Source organism: Chrysochloris asiatica, unplaced genomic scaffold (assembly GCF_000296735.1).
Source record: "Chrysochloris asiatica unplaced genomic scaffold, ChrAsi1.0 scaffold00058, whole genome shotgun sequence".
NCBI classification, from domain to species: Eukaryota; Metazoa; Chordata; class Mammalia; order Afrosoricida; family Chrysochloridae; genus Chrysochloris; species Chrysochloris asiatica.
In genome coordinates this window covers 11,034,698-11,057,100 of record NW_006408576.1, presented here as the reverse complement: position 1 = coordinate 11,057,100, position 22,403 = coordinate 11,034,698, and the positions used below count along the sequence as shown (strand labels likewise).

The following is a 22,403-nucleotide window of genomic DNA, read 5'->3' as shown; positions in this document are numbered from 1 at the left end:
CCACGTGTATAGTCATCTTTGATGTTGTTTAAACATGTATTTGCAATGAGCAAGTTATTGGCCTTTCAAAATTCATGCAATCTGCAGCATCGTTTTATCACCAAGGCCATATTTTCCAACTACTGACACTCACTCTGTTTTCAATGTTTGCATTCCAATCACCAGTAATTATCAATAATCTTGAATGCATATTTGATCAATTTAAGATGAAGGAGTTGGTAGAATTCTCCAATTTCATCATCACTGGGTTTAGTGGTTGATGAGTAAATTTGAGTAATAGTGGTATTAATTGGTCTTCCTTGTAGGTACATGGATATTATATCAAAAACAGCATTACACTTAAAGATAGATCTTGAAATCTTTCTTATTTATGATGAATATGACAGTACTCCTTTTCAATTTGTTATTCTCATCTTAATAAGCCATACTATTTTCAGATTCAAAATGTTCAATACCAATTCATTTCAACTCACTAATGCCTAAGATATTGATCTTTATAGCTCTCACTTAATTTTTGACAAATTCCAATTTTCCTAGATTCATACTTCATAGATTCCATGTTCCTATTTTTTAAAGAATGTTTGTATGAGTCTCGGTGTGGTACTATGCTGGACTGCCAAGGCAGTTTGAACCACAAGGTCAGCAGTTCAAAGTCACCAGTTTCTCCTCAGAAACCCTATATAGGGTACCTATGCATTGAAACCAACTCAGCAGCACTTAACAGCAACATGATATAGCTGTTCCTCTGTATTTTGGTATTCTCTGTTTTCAGCGAAGATCCATCTGATGTCAGCTATGAAATATTTCATTCCATGTGCTCTTCTGAATCCATCTTGAATTTCTGGCCGCTCCCTGTTGACGTACTGATGCAATCATTTGTTCACAACGGTATCTACAATTGTGAGGATGATGCAGGACCAGGCATAGTTTCATTCTGCTGTGAATAGGATCACTATGATTTGGAACTGACTCAACAACACCTAACAACAACAGGTATTTATACTTTAGTGAGTTGTGACTAGGGAACAAACATTCAACTGGCATTTAGAAAAGACTGGCAGCACATTATAGAACACCTAAATGGTTGAGAAAGAAGAAATAGAAAGGGAAAATAGAGGGAGGATGTGGTTCAAGTAGAATTCCATTTAAGGGAATTTTATCAATAAGAAGGAATGATGTGTATGATTTGTTAAATGTAAAAATGATTGTCTCTTCTGTAAACTTCACTCAATTGGTTTTATAAATTATTAATAGTACTCATCTAAAATGAAAGGCATATTACATGTGAAGCTTTAGGAGAAATAATGATCATTGCCACTGACATGAGAAAGCAAAAGAAATCCAAGTCCTCTGATGTTAGTCAACTACTTTTAATGATACTTGGACTATTTATGAAAGAAAATGAAAGCTTCAAATATTTTGATCAAGACATACTCTGAGAACCAGGGATTTTCAATGACTAGGTTATAAGAGTCATTGATTCAGTACAACTACAGAGTTGTGTCAAATAAAAACCAAACAAACTTTAATCTTTCACATGGCTAGTTTACAATATGTTGAATTTATATATGGCAGGTCTCTTAGGTGAAACTTGGAAATTAAGTGGGAAAAATTAGAATTCAAGAATGGGGATGATAGCATATAATATAGAAAATTCAGAACGTTTCAGTTTTCACCTCTGCTAAGCCTCTCTTGCCAGTTAAACACACTCTCTTACTCACTTGAGAGGATTGTTCCAGTTTTAGATTGAAGATCCTAAAAGTAATCACACTGGAGGGAGTTACTTTGCAAGGGAAAGTCGGTTTACCTCATACTGCAGCACTGTCAATACTAATTTTCTAAAAATCTAACACAAAAGTCAGACCCTCCCAGGTTCCAGCGCACAGTGGCTACAGATACAAACTATAGAGGAAAATCTTCAAAATTAATATAATTGTAAATCCTTGCTAAAGGTCTTTAGTAACAATCTAATCAAAGTTTGACAGAATGTCATCTAAGGGGTTAGACAATAAACCAGCAAACTATTTTCCTCTGATCAAACAGCGGCACATTTATGTAAATATTTTATTGGAACACAGACATGGCATTTGTTTGCATGCTGCCTAAGGTTCCTTTCCTATTACAAAAGTAGAGTTGAGTGGTTGCAACTGAGACCACATGGCCTGCAGACCCTAAAATATTTGCTTTCTAGCTTTTTACAGAGGAAGTTTACATTACACTTCAGAGTTTAATGGTGGTCAGGAAATGTATTTTATTTAAATCTTATACAATGTGCCTTCAAAAAGAAATATTGTATTCTCATCAATTTACTCATTAAAAGAAAGGTCCTCATCACTCTAGAATTCGTGAACAAGACCAGTTTACTTTGTTAAAAAGACAAATGACAGTATCCTTTCATCTTTATAATGTTTGTACACTAAAATTTACTTGACACAAAAAAATTGGCTATGTTTAAATTCTTACTGAAGTTCAAATGCACTGTTCTTTAATATATCTTTATTCTTCTGTAATTTCTTCTTTCTGATTTAAAATTTTTTCAGTTCTGTTGGGCTCAGACAGTGAGTGGCAATGACTGTTTTTCCTAGTACACAGAGGGTTTTACACAATCCTGGTATCCCATACAATATTGTTTCAACTATGAAATTTACCCCATAGTGAAAGATACAAAGCAATAGGTCAATGCATATAATGAATACTAGTTTACCACATAAAATTAATCAGTGGTAATTGGCATTCTAACACTAGAATTAATTATTCAACTATTTCAACTATTAATGTTGAAAAGTTTGTAATTGTGAAGGCATTTCTCTACACAACTTTTTGTTATTGTTGTTGGTTTATCCACTATTATAAGGAGTCTCAAATTGCTTAACTAAAATTTCATACAGAATATTGTTTTTCCTTGTGCAAACAGTCCTCCCTTGGGTACTAAAACATTGAAATCAGTAGAGCCTAGAGTGACAGAGACATTAATCAATAGTTTTGTGTAGAAAAGGAATCTATTAAATGGACCATGGATTGATAGTCAGGATCAATTATCCAGCTAACAAAGTAACCTCTTTTTTTCATGTACCATTGAGTGTACTGAGTATTAAAGCGAGAGGTCCAATTCCTACTTTCGTTCTTGTTTACTAGAGCCAGATCTCTTGGATACTAGACATGCTTTATGTAGGAATAACCCTCTCCAACGTCACAAGGTTTCTATTCCAGTCCATTCCAGTCTTATCAGACAACTGCTGTTGGGTAATGGAATAAGTGGTAATGCTAGCAAATCCCATGAAGATGAATCCATTGATTTATATCTTTCACCATGGAAGAAATTCCTTGGATAAAGCAATATTTTGCACAATACCATGATGAGTTTCTGCTCTTTATATACCAGAAAAAAAATTAGTCATTACCATTTACTATCTAAGCCCAGTAGAACTGATCTTGTATATTTCTTTTTAGTTTGGTCTTTTTTTAAAAAAGAATATTATATAGTTGGAATTACAGGCAGTACCAGATTTACAAAAGGATTCTGTACTGACAACTCCATCATAAGTCAGCTCTGACATAATGAAATAACACTTTTTTCAAAATTTTAATTCTATTGCCTTCTATCATCTGTGTGGAGTCCTGGTGTGGCACTGTTGTTGGCTAATGCTCTAGACTGAAAAGTTGGTTTGAACCACAAGGTCAGCAGTTCAAGCTCACCAACCTCTCCGTGGAAACCCTACACAGGGTTGCTATGGGTCGGAACCAACTCTACAGCACTTAACAACAAGAATTATCTGTATAGGAGTCCTGATGTGGCTCTGTGGTTTAATGCACTGGACTACAAAGTCAGTTTGACCGGAAAGATCAGCAGTTCAAGCTCACCAGCTGCTTCTCAAAAACTATATACATGGTCAGTATGGGTTGGAACAATAGCAACAACAACTCTCTGTATCTTTATAAATCCAATCGTTGAACTTCTAAAGGTGGACTTATGAGAAAAATATCAACAAATTACAAATTGAAATATTGTATGTGGTACATATTACTAAGAGTAAGCTATATTGTTGTTGCTTTACATGCCTTCCACACTGTTTCAACTCAAAGTGATCCTATGCACAACAGAACAAAACATTGCTCAGGCCTATGCCATTCTCACATTTGGTACTACGTTTGAACCCACTGATGTTGCCACTACGTTAATCTGTCTCTTTGGGAGTTTCCTCTTATTTGCTGACCTTCCATTTTACTAAATATGATGTCCTTCTACAGGGATTTATCCCTCCTGATAACATGAGAGATGAAGTTTTGTTATCCTGGCTTCTAAGTAGCATTCTAGTTGTGCTATATCTGACACAGATTTGTTTGTTCTTCTGGAAGTTTATGGTACTTTTAATATTCTTTTCCAACACCAAAATTCAAACACATCATTCCTTGTATCATATTCCTTATTCATGGTCCATTTTTCATATTCATTTGATGTGACTGAAAATATCATGGCTTGGGCCAGGCGTACTTTATTCTTCAAAATGACATCTTTGCTCTTTCCCTAATGCAATACGTTATTTGATGTCTTGACTGTTACCTTCATGAGTGTTGATTTGGATCCAAGAAATATGAACTCTTTGACAACTTTAATATTTTCTCCATTTATGTTATTTACTGGTTCCATTGTAAGGATTTTTGTTTTTCTTCATTCTGAGGTGCAATACTAACTGAAGGCTATAGTCTTAGATCTTTGTCAGTAAGTACTTTAAGTCCTCTTGGCTTCCAGCAAGCAAGGTTGTATCATCTGCCTATCGAAGGTTGAGTCTTCCTCCGATCCTAATGCTCGGCTCTTCTTCATATAATACAGCTTCTCCAATTATTTGCTCAGGATGCAGATTAAGTAAGTGTGGTGAAAGGATAGAAACCTGTCACACATGTTTCCTGATTTAAAACTATTAAGCCTCTCATCGTTCTGTTCTAACAACTGCCTCTTGGTCTATGTACAAGTTCTTTGTGAGCACAAATAAGTGTTCTGGAATACCCATTCTTGATAATGTTATCCATAGTTTGACATTACCTACCTTTGCATAGTCACTAAAGCATAGCAGCCAGAGTGTTCCTTGGCCAAACATCGTCTCTCATACTTCAGACATATTGTCAGGACATATTGTCACTGGAAAAGGACATCATGTTCGGTAAGGTGGAGGGTCAGAGAAAAAGAGGAAGACCCACGAGATGGATTGGCCAAGTGGCAGCATCGATGGACTCAAGTGTGGCAACAATAGTGAGGTTGGCCCAGGATCGGGCAGTATTTCGTTCTGCTGTGCATAAGGTCACTATGAGTCGGTACAGACTCAATAGCACCTAATAACAACAACAAAGAACTTATATTCTTGGTTCTCAGCCAAGAACTCTATGATATCATCAATGATATACTTAAATTCATGTCTTTTTCTGAATCTGTACTTAACCTCTGTCAGTTTTCTACCCATGAACTGTTGCAACAATTTTTAAATTATCTTCAGGAAATTTTTATTTGCATATGATTATTAATGTCATTGTTCCATGATTTCCACATTTTGTTGGGTCACCTCTCTTACAAATGGGCAAAAATATGGATCTCTTCCAATCAGTTGACCAGATAGCTGTATTCCAAATTGCTTGTCATATATGAGTGATTACTTCCTGTGTTGCATCAGTTTGTTGAAGATTTCAATTTCTATTTTTGAATTCCTGGAGACTTGTTTTTCACCAATGCCTTCTGTCCAACTTGGGCTTCTTCCTTCAGCACTACCAGATCTTGATCATATTCTACCTCTTGAAATGGTTGAATATCTACCTTTTCTTTTTGGTACAGTACCATTTTCTTTTGATGCTTTTTACATCATTTTATATTTTCCCATAGAATCCTTGATTACTGCAAATCAAGACTTTAATTTTTCCCTCAGTTCAGTCAGGTTGAGAAATGCTGAGCATGTTCTTCTCTTTTGGTTTTCTAACTGCAGATCTTTGCACATTTCATTATTTTGCTTTGTCTTCTCAAGCTGCCTTTTGGCACTTTCTGTTCAGCTTTTTTTACCTTCACTTTTCTTCCATTTACTTTAGCATCTCTATGCCGGAAAGCAAGTTTCAGAGTCTCTTCTGGAATCCATTTTGTTTTCTTACTTGCTTTCATGTCTTTTTAATGACAGTTTCCTTCCTTTCTATTTCATTTTTTTGCTGTAATTCCACAACTCTTCTTTTCTTCAGTCATTAGTGTCTAACACATCAAAGCTGTTTTTGAAGATTGATAAATTCAGGTGAGATATATTCAAGGTCATATTTTGGCTCTTGTTGAGTTGTTTTCACTTTCTTCTACTTTAGCCAGAACTCTCATATGAGCCATTGATGGTCTGTTTCACATTTAGCACCTGACCTTGTTTTGGCTGATGATATTTAACCTTTGCACGGTCTCTTCCCACAGATATAGTCAATTTGGCTCTTTTGTATTTCATCGGGTGAAACCCATTTGTATAGTTTCCCTTCATGTTGTTTATAAAAAGTATTTGCAGTGAATAAGTTTTGGTTTTACAAAATTTTATCATGTGATCTCCAGCATAATTTCTATCACCAAGGCCATATTTTCCTACTTATGTCCTTCCTCTTTGTTTCCAACCTTTGCATTCCTATTACAAGTTATTGCAAGTGCACCTTGATTGCATATTTGATCAATTAAAGATGAAGTAGTTGGTAAAATTCTTCAATTTCATCATCACTGGCTTCAGTAGTTGGTATGTAATTTTGAATAATAGTGGTATTAATCAGTATTCCTTATTGGTATACTGATATTATCATATCACAGACAACATTATACCTCAAGATGGATCTTGAAATGTTCTTTTTTTATAATGAATACAATGCCATTCCTCTTCAATTTGTCAGTCCAGGTTAGCAAACCACGTGATTTTCTGATTCAAAATGGCCAATAATTGTCCATTCCTGCTCACTAATGCTTAGACTATTGATCAAATGCATTCTATTTATTTTTGATAACTTCTAATTTTCTTAGATTAATTCTTCATACATTCCATGTTCTGGTTACTAATTGATGTTTGCAGCTGCTTCTCCTCATTTTGAGTTGTGCCCTATCAGCAAATGAAAGTCCTGTCTCATACTATCTCTGATCATATTCCACTGCTATTTATAGGTTTTCAGTAGCTAAATATTCAGAAGTAGCTCACCTCTCATGTTTGCATATAAGTGTTTGGTGGTAAGATATACAAAAAAATAAAAAAATCGACTGATAATTGTAGGTTTATCATATCATATCATATATATCTAAGTCGGGGACTAACTGTATACTAGGGTAAATCACAAATTATTGATACAAACTTATAGAAAGCTTTATTTTAAAAAATCAAAACCTGAAGTAACTGTTTCTTGACATATCCTCCATCTAGGTCTATATGTTTCTACACTTCTAAAGGTAATATTTCTGCATCCTGAATCTTTGATTTTCAATATGTCAAAGTGACAGCTTTGACATCCTTTAAGAACTCAAATTGTGTTCCTTTTCGATGTCCTTTTCATTTTGTAGACAAAAAGTACTAGGAAGGGGCAAGATTAGGGCTGTAGTGTGGACAGGGTAAGGTTTTCCAATGAAATTCTTATAGGACTACCCTTGAAAAATGACGAGGTTCATTATATGGATGGAAAAAACACCTCTTTGTAACTTTTCTGGCTTTTTTCTTACCATTGTAGTTTTCAATTTTCTTAAAATGCCTTCCTAATAAGTTCCCTGTGTCCTTTGGAAAACTCTTATCAAGATGACACTTTTGGATTCCTAAAGAATGGTCACCAGATCATTCTTCCTTTAATTCAACTAGCCCAACAGATCCCTTTGGAAACAACTATTTTGATTGGACCTTGTTTTTGAAGGCACTCTCATGAGACTGAGAAAAGTGTCTTACTGAGAAAACTTGTCTGCAGTTATCTACTAACCATAGAGACATAACAGTAGCAATATTTTTTTACTTACTCTCATATAATATATAGTCTTTTCAGATTTACTTCATTCATATAGTAATATGCATTTTAAATTTCTCCATATCTTTTTAAATGACTTGATAGCTAGTGCTATTATAATAGAAATAACCACAATGGATGGCTTTAACAAACAAATTTATTCTTCCACAGTTTAGGAGGCAAGACATAAAAGTTCAGGGTGTCAGCTCTAGGGGAAGACTTTCTCTCTGTTCATCACTCTAAGAGAAGATCCTTTCTGCTGTCAACATCTTTGGACCCAACATCCTTTGGTAATTCTCACATGCCTTAGCATCAATCATACCCAGACTCTAGGAGGTTTCCATTATAAGGACCCTGAGTCCAAAAGACATGCTCCATTCTTGACTTTTGTTTCTTGGTGATAGTAGATTTCTTTGATCTCTGCTCACTTGTTTAATCTCTTTTATATCTCAAAAGAGAACGGCTTAATATACAACAAAATCAGGTAATTTATATGCTGCCTCATTAACACAACTGTCATAAATCCTGCTTCATTAACAACATGGTAGTGGTGGTTGTGTGCCACCAAGTCAGTTCTAACTCACAGTGACCATGTATAAGATTCCCAAGGCTGTAATCTTTATTCATCTTATTCCTGAGGAGTGACTGGTAGATTCGAACTTCTGACCTTGCAGTTAGCAGTCAAGCTCATAATCCTCTACGCTACCAGGGCACCTTCATTAACATCACAGAGGTTAAGATTCACAACACATAAGATAAACACATAATCCTGAGAATCATGGTCTAGAGAAGTTGGCATATTTGGGGAGATACAATTAAATTCATAACAACAGATCATTTCTTTTTAACCATTGAATAAGATTTCATTGTGTAGACATACTATAATTTGTCTATCTATTCACCTATTTTAAATATCTTGGTTGCTTCCAAATGTTGACAGTAATAGATACAACTTCGATAAACATTTGTGTGTATACTTTTTTTAGGAAGATATGTTTTCAACTTATTTGTGTAAATGTTGTTGTTTTTAAGTGTCTTGAAGTTGATTGCAACCCACAGCAACCCTGTATAGAGTTTCCAAGGAGCAACTGGTGAGCTTGAACCACTGACCTTGCAGTTCAAACGACTTTGCAGTGTTATTTCTGGATTGTAAGACTAGGAACCATGGATTCAAAAGGAAATGGAGCCTTTCATGATATTCAATAATGCCTTCAGCGATGAATAATACCTTCCATGAAAAAGAAAGAACTATTCCTGACCCCTGTGTCTCTAAGTTTCAGTCTTCTAAGGAGGAAAATGTCAAAGGTAAAAATAGCATTTCTAGTCATTTTTCAGACATGCCATTTGTGTCACCTTATAACACTAGATGGACAAGACAAAAGATGCTACTGAATTGGCTGTATCATTAATCTTGACTATCCATTCAATATTTTCTCAATAAATTGTTTTCTGCTTATATAAGCTAGAATCGTATTCTGTTGTTTTTGGCTAGGACCCATGACTAACATAACCTTTCAAGCCCTAGTTCAGAGCTTCTCCACTACCTAATGTTACCTGTCGTGATAATAGCATGTTATAATTAAAATACCGGCCACAAGTACACACTTCTACAGCATATATGAACACGAATGCCTATTAAAAGCACATCTCTTTCAAAACATCAACTCTCTCTATTCTTAATTTTTTGTTTTCTGTTTTGTTGTTGTTATTTTAGGATAACCCATTCCAATCCTCACTTGTCTCTCTTCTCTTCTGAAACAATATTAAATGCTTTTTCTGCTTTATTTTTGGGCCCTTTCCACTTGTTTGTATCTTTCCAATCAATTTTCCTAATCAATTAATTATATAAACAGAGATATAAGTTCACCTTGCGCCTATTGATTTTCCTATTCCATATTCAACCTATTGATCAACCTTTTAATCAATTGAAGAAAATAACATTATCAACTGTCATATTCCACACTTGAGCATTTTTGCTTCAAAGAGAAGAATGCAGATCTTAGTTTTTGTTTTTTAAATGATTACAACCTTAAATGAAGCATTAGATATGAACATCAATAAACCTTATGAAGTGTTTCATACCTCTGTTGCCTAGGCAGTCTCCAGGTCTCTGAGGCTCAAGCAGCCTGAAAATGAAAGGAAAATAATTTACTACTTACACAGAGCCTTTCATTATCTAAGTAGCAGTCTCAATCTTCAACCTGCTATCTACCCTCATCATAACATTTACCACATTGTAATATTAACTTGGCTCTTTACCCATTATATTGTGATCTCTTAGATGTTCAATATATGTTGTAGAGTAGATGATATAGGGGGGAAATGAAAGAAAGGAAGAAATAGAAGTAGGTAAGTATAGAGGCATAACAGTTCCCTGGAGTCCTGGTGTGATGCTGTAGTATTTGCACTACACCGTAAAGTAAGTTTGAACCACACATTCAGTGGTTCAAACTCACTAGCCATTCCTTGGGAACCCTATACAGGGTTGCTGTGAGTTGGAACAGACTCAGTGGCACTTAACAACAATAACAAGAATAGAGGACTCACGAAAGTAATAAAGAATTTATTGCAGGAATATTTGACATCTATCCTTATCCTGAAAGGTCGGTGGTTCAAGCTCACCAGCTTCTCCTTGTAAACCCTACACAGGGTCGCTATGGGTTGGATCTGACTCGATGGCACTTCACAACAACAACAACATCCTTATCCTAATTCAGATACAGTTACTATTATTCCAGTACTTTGACCTACTATTTTCCCCTTTTTGCAAAGGACTCCTACTGTGGTGCTGTAGGATCAGCACTGGATTGCTAATCACAAGGTCAGCAGTTCAGACCCCCAGGTCCTTGGAAACCCTAAGCAAAATCACTATTAGTCTGATTCAGTAGCACTTAGAAACAACAACAAACACTGGAGTCCTAGTGTGGCACTGTAAAATTAGTACTGGACTGCTAACTGAAAGGTTGTTGGTCCAAACCCATCGGCTGTTCCTCAGAACCTTGTATATGGTGGCTATGAGTCAGAACTGATTAGATGGCACTTAACAACAGTAACAAACAAACACTAGACAAATAATGGTTTGAGTGAGATTCGGATTTTAAGCATGCATGTCATTCTAGTTCTAGCCCTGATTTTCTAAAGAACATGGGCCAAGCACTCCCTATTAATGGCCTAAAAGTTTTAATTACTCCTTCAGAAGGCAGAGGTGTTTGGGAATCAAAGAAGACCTCTTCACTGTGCTCTCAGGTGTTGCTTCTTCCAGTAGGACACTACTGGTATCTCAAATGGTTAGTGTGTAGTTACTGCCCAAGGGCTAATACCACTATTCCTAAAAGCATTGATTCATTCATTTAACAAATACTTATTACCTTGTGTATGCCAGGCACTATTCAGTTGTTGTTGTTGTTGTTGTTAGGTGCCATCGAGTCGTCACTGACTCATAGCGACGTTATACACAGCAGAATGAAACAATGTCCAATCCTGGGCCAACCTTACTACTGTTGCCACACTTGAGTCCATCTATGCTTCCACCTGGCCAATCCATCTCATTGGGGGTCTTCCTCTTTTTCTCTGACCCTCCATCTTACCAAACATGATGCCCTTCTCCAGTGTTTTTTTATTTGCTACTATTCAGTAGCAAATAAAAAATACAGGTAACTGATTTCTCAAAACTTACATTCTAAGGAAGGAGACAGTAAATAAACAACATAATAATAATGTTGTTGAGTACCCTTCAGTCACTTCCATCCCATAGCGACCATGTGCAGAGTTTTTAAAGAGCACTTAGTATGTTTGAACTGATGACCTTTTAGGTTAACAGTCCAGGAAGGTCAGCAGTTCAAACCCACCAGTTGTTTCACGAGATAGAGATGAGGCTTTCTGTTCCCATAAAATTATGAGTCAGAATTGACTCAATAGTGAGGGGTAGATAGATAGATAGATAGATATACAGACAGACAGAGATAGATAGATAGATAGATAGATAGATAGATAGATAGATAGATAGATAGATAGACAGATAGATAGATAGATAGACCAACCCACCAGGTGGCCAAAAATATTCATGGAATTAAAGGATAATTAACTTTCCCCAAGAGATTTTTGAAGCCCTCTCATGTGAATATACACACAATATTAGCTTCTGATCATTTCTATATAGAAAAATAAATCAGAAAAAGGAATCGAGGATCTGTAAGTGTTTGTGTGATGAAGGGAAGTGTACAGAGGGAGAGAATGTTTGGGTTTTAATAGAGTACGGAGAGAAGGTTTTCTAGATGAAAATCCACATACACACACTCAATATGTCAGTCTAGAAGAAAGGTCCCACATTCATTCATTCAACAAAGATGTATTGAGCTTCCATTATGTTTCATGGCTGGTCTTCATATGTTGTTAATTGCCATTAATATGATTCTGACTCATAACGACCCTGTAGAGGAGCAGCTGGTGAGCTTGAACCACCAACCTTTCAGTTCAAAACAACTTTGCAGTCCAGCGCATTAACCCACAGAACCATGCCAGGTGTGCATAAAGAAGATATTAAAAAGAATAAAATTCAGTTTATAGTCTCAAAGACATCACCATTTAATGGGGTAAATACACATGCAACCAGACAATTACAATGTGTACACTGCAAAGAGATATGCACAGGGTTGATAACTAAGAACAGCGATCCAAATAAGGACAGAAATGCAAAGCATTTTTCAGGGAAGACAGAGGTTTATCTAAAATATATGTTGCAATCTCAGAGATTTCTGAATTATTCAAGAGCAATGTTTGTCAAACTTCAGGCCTAGACCCTGTGGATCATGAAGTCCATTTACTGGGTTTGACTACCCTTTAAAAAACAACAACAACAACAACAAAAACATTAAATAGAATCAATAGAACAGAATTTTTTAAAAAGATAAATATTAGGGGGCCTCATAAAAAGAAAGGGGTATAAAATGTGCTTCCAAAAATTTGAGGGAAAATTTGAATTCAATTATTTTTATTCTATTTTATCAAAAATGGGTGTGTAGAGGTGAAACATTTGTTTGCATTTATTTCCAAAAATGTTTAAATAAAAAATTTCCTTGGACTTGGTCTCTATTGAAGCAAGTTTTTAAACCAATAAATATTAAACCTACAAAGACACAACAAAGCAGTCAAAACTCCCGAAACCTATCTTACTCTTCTCTGCATCCTCATGCTAAAACTTCAGAACTCCCGCAAAAAAAAATTAACAAACCTACTTACATATGGAAGGAGCTCTGGTATCGAAGTGGTTAGTAGTCAAACTGCTAATCTCAAGGTCAGCAGTTCGAAACAAACAGCTGTTTCACCGGAGAAAGATGAGGCTTTCTTTCTACTTCCATAAAGACTTGCTGATGTTGTTCTTAAGTACCGTGGAGTCGGTTCCTACTCATAGCGACCCTGTCCAGGGTTTCCAAGGCTGTAAATCTTTACAGGAGCAGAAGGTCTCATCTTTCTCCTGCTGAATGACTGGCAGTTTCGAACTGCCTACATTGAGGTTAGTAGCCCGATTCAGAACCACCACAATGGCACTTAACAACAACAGCAACTTCATGTGGAATCACTACTCCGTAATAATGGGTTTATTTGTTATCAAGAATATCCTGGACTCTCCATCTTCTCTGCTGTTGTTCTTTGGACATTAACTTCCCCATGTTGCATTATTCTAAGGGAGATGCTGATGGACACACAACGTGCTTTGTTTGTCCAACCATCATCTCTCCTAGCTCCTCTATTCCAAAAAGAGTATCAAGACTGGGGAGGCCAGGTCAGTGTACCATATTACAAAAGAGAAGCACTTTGCCACAAGGGACAATGGGTTAGGGTCAAAACTTTCATATCACAATGGTGTTAAATGATTTTCACTTAGAAACTACTTTTAAAAAAACAGAAATTGATCTCTCTAACATGCAGGGAGACAGCATACATTAATTTGTTAAATCTAATGATGTTGATGTTTGCAATGGAGAAAACTGTAGATTATAGTTACTTAATATGAGTTTGTGTGACACTGTAGGATCAACAATGCACTTTGAACCACAGTGTCGGCAGTTCAAATCTACCAGCTGCTCCTCAGAAATCCTACATAGGGTCGCTATGAGTTGGAATGACTAGATGGAACTTAACAACAACAACAACAATCTGAGTTTGAACCCTTTAGAGACCTTATGGTTTGGAGAAATTTGTTCCAACTCTTTCGGCCACAATCATTTCATCTGACAGTGAAATTAATAATACAGAATCTCTATGAAGATCTTAGGAAATGCTATTGAACTGCTAGTACAGTGTCCGGCAAACAGTAATTTAAGTCTTCTTTGAGTTATTGTTGTTGTTGTTGGTAAGTACCGTTGAGTTGATTCCGACCCATAGTGATCCTGTATAGGATTTCCAAGGAGTGAGTAGCTGGTGAGTTTGAACCACTGACCTTGCAGTTCAAATGGCTTTGCAGTCTGGCTCATTAACCCGCAGCACCACTCCAGGAGTGTATTAATTTAACAAATAGTACTAGAGTCTTGTAAAAACTCAAATCAGGGTTTAAAAGGGACTGGGGACTTCCAGCAGTTCAGGACAAAGACCCACAATATTATTTAATATGATGGTGACATTGGAAAGAGAACACGTCTCAGCTGGAGAAAATTGATTTGAGCAATTCAAGTCTACCAGGAAAATGCACATAGAACAACTTTCTGTGCTGGCAGAGTTAATTCAAACACACACACACACACACAAAACACAGTTGTCAAATGATAGTGATGTTAAAAGGAAAGTTAAAGTTTGGGGTGAATAAAACCTACCTAATCTGTGACTCTCATGTGAGTAATTGCCTTGTTGTTACTAGGGTTTTAGCAGCATGATCTATTTAGGTCACAGTCAAGAAGAGATATTTCTCCTGACATCAAGTTAGTATATACACATCTCAGCAAGGACTGGCCCTGTCATCCTAACACCCTATTAAAATACTCACCCCTGTACTTTGTACAGGCCAAAATACTTGTGTGTCTGTTCTCTCATTTAATGCTGTAACTCATCTTCCTGCAGCCAGACAATCTGCCAGGTGCTGAGAAGGTCTTAGAATTGAGGTTTATGTGAGGAGGAAAATGACATGCAGTAATTTCAAGGAACTGTCCAAGTAGATAGGGTTTGTACATGGCAGTTCAGAATTTAAATCCAAGTCTTCTGATTCCTAACCAAGAGTTATAAGATTGTGACTCTTAGATATTAGGATATACAATAAACTAAAACTGAACTCATTGCTGTCAAGTCGATTTTGAGTCATACATAGCAACCGTATGGAAACAGACTGTTATATCTTTCTCCAACAAAGCTGGTGGTACATTCCAACCGCTAACCTTATAATTGGCACTTGAATACTTCAACTATTGTGCCACAGGGCTCCTAGGACTCACAGTAAAGACGAGAAATATTCCTGGAGTTTTTTTTGTTGTTGTTGTAATAATCTATAAAATAAAGACACTAATTATACAGCATAATCAAAATACTTTATATTTCACCAACATATTGCTATTCTCTTGCCTTAATCCTTTTTCATGATTAAATCCCTTTTCCTGAAACATCCTTTTCTCCATTTTATCCTAGCAATATGTTCCTTATCTTTCCCTCTTTCTAGATCCTGCTCAGAAGCCTTCTTCAACAGGAAGTTGTTCTTGAGTCCCTCACCTCACCATGTGCCTGTGCATTCTGCTCATAGAAAACATTCTATTTCTATCGTATCATTTACCAAATTGTATTGTCATATTTCTTTTTTTAAAAGTTTTTATTGTGAATTGAGTGAAGATTTACAGAATAGATTACCAGTTTTCATTCAGTGAATCATATACTTTGCTTCATTACAATGACTACAATTCCATCCATGTACTGTCATAAACATTTGTTATTATTGTTGAGTACTGTCAAGTTGGTTCTAATGCATACGATCCTGTATAAGGCTTCCAAGGAAACCTTTCGACCTTGTGGTTCAAACTGACCTCAAGTCCAGAGCTTATCCTACAGCACCATACTAGGATTCCAGTTCATGGTATTTACTTCTGTCTTCTTTAACATCTGTACTTCTTTCTATGTCTCCTGCTACCTTCATCTTTCCTGTGTTAATATGTCTCTTGCATGTTTATATACATATTAACATTTGTCTACCCTCTACCACCACCACCCTTTATCCCCCAGTAACCATCATAGAATGTTTCATTTAGCAAGAAAACATTTTAACTTTTTACAACAGTAGTCTCATACAATATTTGTCCTTTGTGATTGATTAATTTCATTCGGCATAATGTCCTTCAGGTTCATCCATGTTGTAAGTTGTTTTTTTAAATTTGTTGTCATTCTTCAACTTTGAGTAATGTTGCATTGTGTACCAAAGTTTGTACCCATTCTATTGATGGGAATTTAGACTATATTTACAACAGCAAAAAAGATTTATAATCTTTTTGCTGTTGTAAATAATGCTGCAATGAACATGGATAGATAGCATGTATCTAGTTGTGTCACAGCTCTTACTTCTTGAGAATATGTACCAAGTAAAGCGATTTCTGGGTCATACAGTATTTCTATTTCCAGTTTTTTGAGACAGCACCATACTGTTTTCCACAGTGATTGCACCATTTTACAGTCCCGCCAGCAGTGTACAAGGGTTCCAGTCTCTCCACACCCTCATCAGCATTTACTGTTTTCTGTTGTTTTGAACTTTGCTATTAATGCTAGAATAAAATGATATCTCATTGTTTTAATTTGCATCTGTCTAATGGTCAATGATAATGAGCTTTTCTTTTTATGTTTGTTGTCTGTCTGAGTGTGTTATTTGGTGAAGTGTCTGTTAATGTTCTCTGCCCCTAGAATGAGAAAGGCTGTGTGCCGGCGGGCAGAAGGCTGGCTTGCAAAATGTGCCTTTTGGTTGTTCAAACAAATATATTTTTTCTGTGTGTTTTTGTGTACATCAGAAACAAAAAACAAAAAAAACAAGGAATAGAGATAAGTACAGTTAACCAATGGTGCATGAAGAGGATCGTAATCCTTGCAATGAAACAAAATATGATTGGTTGAGTGCAAAACTGAAGATCAACCTATAAACTATCGTTCATTTCACAACTAAAGCCTTAGAAAAATTATATTTCTATTTTCTTGTTTGACTTTCCCACTTGGCATTGATTTCCTTGAAGACTGGTTTCAAATATGCTTTCTATTTCCTTATTATCAAGTTTTTGTTATTGTTTTTGTTATGTGCCAGTCGAGTTGATTCTCACTTACAGCAATCTTGTGCATAACAGAATGAAACACTGCCTGGTACTACAACATACTAAAAATCCTTGTTAAGCTTCAGCTGATTGCTGCTACCACTGTGCCAACCCACCTCATTGGAGGTCTTCCTCTTTTCCACTGACCTTCCACTTTACTTAGCATGATGTCCTTCACCAGGGACTGGTCCCTCCTGTTAACATGTCTGAAGTATGAGACAAGTCTCCATCCTGATTTCTAAAGAGTATTCTGGCTGTATTTCTTCCAGCACAGATTTGTTTTTTCTTCTTACAGTCCATATTACTTCTAATATTCTTCTCCAACTCCATAAATCAAATGCACCAATTTTTGTATGAGCACAATTATGTGTTCCAGAATACTCATTCTCTACAAAGTTGCACATTGTTTGTCATAATCCACACAGCAGAGAGCCTTGCATAGTCAATAAAGCACAAGTAGATATCTTTCTAGTATTCCCTACATTCAAGCAAGACCATCTGACATCTGCAATGATACCCCTCATTCTATATTCTCTTCTGAATTCAGCTTGAACCTCAGGGAGTTTCCTATCAACGCACCATTGCAGCAGATTTTTATCTTCAGCAAAATTTTACTTCAATGTGTTATTAATGATATTGTCCAATAATTTCCACATTTCGTTGAAGTGGGCACAATATGGATCTCTTCTAAACAGTTGATCAGGTAGCTGTCTTCCAAATTTCTTATCATCAATGAGTGAGTGCCTCTAGTGCTGCCTCAGTTTGTTGAAGGATTTCCATTTGTATTACATAAGTTCCCCTGAGCCTTGTTCTTTGCCAGTGCCTTCAGTTCATTTTGGATTTCTTCCTTCAGTATCATTGGCACTTGATCATAGGCTATCACTTGAAGTGATTAAATACCATCTCATTTATTTTTGATACAGTGACTGTGTATTCCTTCCATCTTCTTTTGATGGTATCTTAATCATTAAAGATTTGTCCATAGAATGAATACTTCATTGTTTCAAATCAAGACTTTAATTTTCTCTGCATTTATTTCAGTTTGAGAAATGCTGAGCATGTTCTCCCCTTTTGGTTTTCAAACTCCAGGCTTTTTGCACATTTCGTTATAATATTTGACTTTGTCTTCTCAAGCTGCCATTTGAAATTATCAGTTCAGCTCTTTTACATCCTCATTTCTTCCATTTGCTTTAGTATCTGTAAACCTCAAGGTCTATAGGTTCAAGCTCATCAGCTGCTCCTCGGAAATACTATACAGGGTTGCTATGGGTCAGAACCGACTCAATGGCACTTAACAATAACAACAAGGTCAACACGTAACCCAATACACTATCAGGATTCCTTCCTACTATTTATATAGTCCTTAAAATATTTTTCAATAATCAGTGTCACTCATCACAGTTAGATATTCATCATTGCTTTACCTCGACAATTTTAACATCCAGGTACATGGATATAGAGAATTATAGTTTTAAAAGTGATTTCACATGTATATTCACTCACTTCTTACTAATTGATATTGTTAATTTCCAAAGACCAAGTTGTAATGTGAAATGGGCACTATGTGAATATTAAAGAATTTGGAATCACCCTTCAGTCATCCCTAGCACATCTCAGAATATGTGTAAGGTGGTGAGATAACCTTCTCCACCTTTCCTTTCCCACCACCATGGAGCGCACAGGGGTTGGGGGAGTAGGGATGGTAGTTAGGTATTGCCTGCCATCCACCACCTCTCACACTCCTCTCTGGACAGGGACCCCACTCATCCTCCACCTACTGCCTCCTACCACCTCCCTGGGGACCCCTGCTAATCCTCAGTCTGCCCTGGTTGCACAGCCCCATAAGTCTCCTTTCTTCTCTCTCCTTATGCCTCTCCCCATCAGCTTCCCAGGTACCTTTAGGCTCTCTCTCATTCTCCAAATGCCTGCCCATGACCTAGTGTCATCCTACCACCACCGTGTGCCCTCCATGGCTGAACTGAGATGTCCTGGATGAATAGAAGACTTCCTGTGGCCAGTTAGTCACCATCCCTTGCACAGCCCAGCTGTCAGCAGTCTCTGAAATATTGTTTGGGGTGACATATTCAGGGTACACTGGGACTAGCCACAGCCCTGTGTGGGGCCCAAATATCAGAGCCATCCTGAGTAAGTTTTCAAAATTGTCACAAATGTGAAATGTTAGATAACAATATTAAGTATATATATATATATATATATATATATATATATATATATATATATATATATATATAACAAAATTAAGTATATGGTCTCCTTTCACTCCTGTAACAACTTCCCCAAATGAGTAGAACATATAATAGCAATCTTTTGTTGAGAAGTCAAGTGAACATCAATAAGAGAAGAGGATATTTGACTTACCCAAGGTCAAATAGATGGCAAGTTTTAAAGAAAGGCATTTGACTCAGGGTACAAAGGTTTTTGACATGTCGCATAGCCTTCATTATTGAACTGATATAGAAGAGATCTGTATATATCCTAGGAATAAAACTTATTCCCACAAAAAAATACACATCTAAAAATCTTAATAGTAAATATAGTAAATGCCTAGCCTTCATTTCATTCTATCTTCAGCTTAGAAAGTCAAAGTTGTTAAATGATGGCAAGAGATGAATCTCTGTTGAGGGGACTTTTCAAATTTCAACTGGAACTGACAACACACATCTACTATATCTGTCACAGGCATGAGACCTTAAGAGGTTCGTGGCAACTCTACATTTATAAGGTTCCACATAAATCATACACATTCCAGACATTTGGCTTTTCTTGAAAGTCAATAATAACATTCCACATGATTGCAAATGCTGACAGGGAAAACCAAAATATATTTATTGGTATATAGTAAAGCTGAGTGAAAAAGATAAAGTAAAGGTCCTTTCAGACTAACTGAAACAAAGTTCCAAAAGAAGTAATGGGATGTAGAAGGGAAGGGGAATATGGGAAAGTAGAGAAGCAATATTTATAGTGGCAGAATGGGATTAAATAAGGAGCATATTGGACTCCTAATGTGGTATTGTAGGATCAGCACTGGACTGCAGACCACAGGTTAGCAATTCAAACCCACAAGCTATGCAGACTTGCTATGAGTCAGAATCAACTTGACTGCACTTAACAACAACTGGAAAAGGGTATAAATGGAGTAATAAGAGAGAAGTAATAAAAAATGGGAAGAATATGAATTGCTGGTGGGCAAAGATGAGTTCTTAAAGAAATTAAAGAAGCACTAGTATAAATGAGTCACGAATAATAAAGACAGATGTAGAATTAGGAAGAATAATACTAACTGAATTTAACCAAATCTAAGGAAAACATCGGCAATATCTTGCTCTCCCCTTAAAGTTATTATAAGGGTAAAATGAGATCATACATATAAATAAATTTGCATGCTATGAAACATGATGCAAATGTAGAATATGATACTCAAATATCCTTTATATGTTTTGTGTTTCTTCCCTTTGTGTTACATTAAACCATTACCATAAAGGTATATATTTGTAGTTCAAACTGCTTGATTCTTTTAATTCAATCATAGCCAGCTATACAGTAAAGCATTTGCATACATAAAGGATGAAGGCATTTCTCGAGAAAAAACTGATTCTAAGTGAATGTGAGTTGAGTTGCATAGCAACAGTATTAGGGAAATGCTCTAACATGAAATTGAGAAGTGATTATCAGTATAACACACGTTCAACTGCTCAGATTGTTCTCAGGTACAAAGTCCATGAATTCATATCTTAGTCCTTGGAAAATAGACTGTGCTCTAAAACTAAAAAGAATTATCTGACTAAAACCTCTGAGAGACTTGAGAACATGAGGCAGGCCTGCTTGGTAGATTCTCTACATTCAGTTACTGGCCAAGTCTGGAACACAGGTAATAGCTATTTAAAGATTGGGTCAGCCAAAATCTGAAAGGGAAAAAAGGGAGGGAGGCATAAGGATCCATAGGCATTACCATGCAGGGTCATCTGCTATCTGGTATAATTTGATAATGTCTCAGTGATACATTTTACCAAAATGGGTAGTAGCATCACTCTGAAGGAGGTGGAGCTACAAAAAAAAAAAACAACAGATGGCATGTGATGGCCAAGAAGCCTGGTCTTGTGTGCTTCAGCCAGGACTCTCAGTACCTGTTGAGGGCCATTCTGATAATGAACTTGAGTTCCAACAATTCTTAAAGAATGAAAAAGAAATCTATTTGCTGACTTGTTTTGAACTCCAGGATGAAACAGGTATTAAATGCTTAATTTTATTTGGCACTTGGCTTTTCTGTCATCACTTTATAATCCTGAGAATGTTTTTTTCACTTCTTACAACTTTTCATATTTTCTTCATTTAGACTAATCTGAATGAAGGTACAATCACCCTGATCTTGGTTTCTTTCTCAGCTATGTTGAAGTTCTCTTTCAGTCAAATAAGCAGGAGCTGTTGGAGTCATGTGTTATTGTTAAGTGCCATTGAGTCAGGTCCTACTCATAGCGACCCTGTATAGGGTTTCTGAGACACAGCTGGTGAGTTTGAACCACCGACCTGTGATTCAAATGACCTTGGGATCTAGTGCTTATTCTACAGAGCCACACCTGGATTTCATGAGTCATATATAATAAACCACACTAGGAAGAAATGCCTTGAATCTACTTTCAAAAACTAGTCAATATAAACCCTATGAAGTACATTGTATAACAGAACATTGTATAACAGAACATTGTATAACATAGGTAATGGAAACTGAGTATTTTAGGTTGAAAGGCTCACAAAATAGACAACAATGACCACACTAATGGACTTGAGCTAACGAACAACCATGACAATGATATAGTATCAGAGAAAGTTTGTTGTACGTAGGGGTCACCATGAACCATAGTTGACTCAACATCAACTACCAATGAGAAAAATATAGCAACAAGTTCTGACTTTACCCTCAAGAGTTTCAAGGCAACTGGTTTTACAAAAATAGATTTTAATAACTTTTCTTTCAATGTTCATTTGTCACTGAAGAACTGATTCAGTGTTGAGTTTAAAATATGTCCAATACTACAAAGATGTCCTCGTGTGGTGCTGTAGGATAAGCACTGGATGGCAAAACACAAGGTTGGTGGTTCAAATCCATTAGCTACTCATTGGAAACCCTATATAGGGTGGCTAGGAATCAGAAAC

General features: G+C 36.3%; 1 pseudogene; it reads left to right on the top strand.

The window, feature by feature from the left end:
- Positions 1–9,185: 9,185 nt before the first annotated feature.
- The window catches only part of LOC102815341, a 70,687-nt pseudogene continuing 57,469 nt past the window's right edge, over positions 9,186–22,403 (top strand).